Here is a 2,451-nt window from a genome sequence, read left to right as displayed (position 1 = left end):
AGAAAACGATTTTTGGAGGAAGTTTAGTCAAAAAAAAACCAAGTCCAAGCATTGAATGAAGGAGAATTTATTGAAGGCTTAGAGATTAAAGACTATAATCATCACATTAGTTTGGTAAATTCAATTATGTCTTTATTTATTGAATTTGAGTGTGTGATTTCAGCCATGAGTAGCTGAATCTAGCTTCTTTTGTTTAGCTAGATGAAGCTTCAACTTCATGGATTAGTTATTAATTATGGATTTTTACTAGTTGGTTATGTGCTTATGTTTGATTGTTAATACCTAGCATGCTAATACTTAATACTTAAATTGCTATAATTCATGTTCTCTGTAGCTTAGTGACTATTAAATTACATGAACTTAACACCTAGTGATTTAGTGACCATTTAATTTCTAGAGCTAGGATCGACCCAATCTTAGATAAGTAATTGAAGTAATTAGACTTAGTTGTGCTGGAGAACATAAATTATGACCATAATTGTGTTTGTTTAATAAATCTTACATAGCCAATTTCATAATTCATAACTGATTTTGTATTGATTGTGTGTGACCATACATAGTTTTACATGAATTAGTGAACATTAGTAAATTTGGACTCAAATTACTAATAATATAATATTGGGTAACCAACGTTAATAATCCATAATTAGTAGCTAACCATAGAGGAGAAGTGGATTCGAACTAAACAGAAGTGTTTTAGTAATTGATTGAATTTAACTGTTAAGTGCTTAAAGTTTGTCTGAACTTGCAGAATCAGATAAAAACCCAATTAACTTTGACTTGTTTTAGATTAATCTTTAGTAGTTAGTTTAGTTAATTAAATATGTTCCTTATGTTCGATACCTGACTGTTTGTGTTATACTATTTGAGAAAAGGTACATTGCCTTTAGTCGAATAGCTAGTTAGATAGTAGGTAAAATTAGGTGTAGTAATAATTCGACACCAAGTTTTTGGCGTCGTTGTCGGGGAACGACTAGTTTAGTTTTGATTTAATTTCTTTGGTTAATCGATCCTTTTTTTGGGGTTAAACCTGCAAAAAGTTAATTTTTAGTATTAGTTGATTTTTCTGAATAACCAGACTCACGACGTCAGCTTTAAGCCTCATGACGTGAGCATAGTAATTACATATTTTCCTTTCGTTTTTGTTGCGACGACATGAGGTGGTATTCTTTACCACGTCGTGATGAACAGTCAGTAGGCATTTTATATAGTTTTTGTTCAATTTTATGTTTTTATTTTTGTTATTGTTGCAGTAGTACATAACCCGTGGATCCAACACACCTTTGATACCACCGCTTGAAGATCCAGAGTCATCCTTTCGTAAAAATACGGAAAAGAACGTCAGAGAAACCCAACCACCAAAGAAATCACCTTTCAAGGATCTTAAATTAGTTTCTGGAAAGATGAAATGCAAGAACGTAGGTGAATCGAGCAATTTTTCAAAAGACGAAAGCAAAGTTGAAAGCTTTGAGAAAAATCTTAATCCTCAAGAATCCGATTCCGAATCAGAAACTGAAGAAAGTATCGAACCCGAAGACGAGCGGAAAAACGAGATGGTGAAAATTTCCAACATGTCCATGGAGGCATACAAGAAAAGAATCTGAGAGGACACCGGTCCCGGTCTAGTGCAAGCTGCAATTCCCGCTACCACAACATTCGAGCTGAATGGACATATTCTTTTTGCGCTTAAGGAAGTCCCATTTTCCAGGAAATATCATGAGGATGCTTACAAGCACCTTGATGAAGTCAATGACATAGTTGATTACTTCAACATCCCGAATGTTCTGCGAGAGACGGTGTTATTGAGAATGCTTCTAGTTACCTTTAAAGGAGTTGTTAAGGATTGGTTAAAGGCACTTCCACCCGGTGCAATTATTACATGGGCGCAAATACGTGAACAATTTTTAGAAAAATTTTGCCCACCTTATAAGGTTGCTAAACTCAAGAAAGCCATAGCAAACTTCGAGCAACAACTGGGTGAGTCACTCTACGAAGCATGGAAGCAATACAAGGGATTAATAAGAAATTGACCCCAAAACGATTTGAATGAGCAACAAAAAGTATCAATCTTCTATGATGCGGTAAACGTGATGACAAGGCAACTCCTTGATTCTCAAGGACATTTAACAAAGAAAAATCCCGATGAGATTAAGGAATTGATTGAAGAGTTTTATAAGCATTCGCGTGAATACCACTATCCTAGACATGATGGAGCTAAAGGCATTGGGAGTGGCACTTCTGAGGATATGGCAGTTGTTTTAGCTATGCTAAATACTATGGACCGAAGAATGACCAAGATGGACCAATCCATACATGCTATTCGTGTAGGTTGTGAAAGATGCAATGGTCCACATTTGACAAAAGATTGCCACTTGGACGAGAAAAGGAATAAGAAGGCTCAAGTATTCTACTCCAGTGGAGACAAATACGATGAAGATTGGAGGAATCCAA

The 2,451-nt window shown here is 35.3% G+C and overlaps 1 non-coding gene across 1 annotated transcript; it reads right to left on the bottom strand.

Moving 5' to 3' along the window:
* Positions 1-1,937: 1,937 nt before the first annotated feature.
* On the bottom strand, positions 1,938-2,044 carry LOC145168059 (small nucleolar RNA R71). The gene has a single exon (XR_013741652.1). It is a non-coding gene; the product is annotated as a small nucleolar RNA R71 (small nucleolar RNA).
* Positions 2,045-2,451: the final 407 nt, after the last annotated feature.

The sequence above is a fragment of the Lactuca virosa genome, chromosome 3 (genome assembly GCF_052849685.1).
Source record: "Lactuca virosa cultivar CGN04683 chromosome 3, Lactuca_virosa_CGN04683_v6, whole genome shotgun sequence".
In the NCBI taxonomy this organism is placed as follows: Eukaryota; Viridiplantae; Streptophyta; class Magnoliopsida; order Asterales; family Asteraceae; genus Lactuca; species Lactuca virosa.
This window is presented reverse-complemented; position numbering and strand designations above follow the sequence as displayed.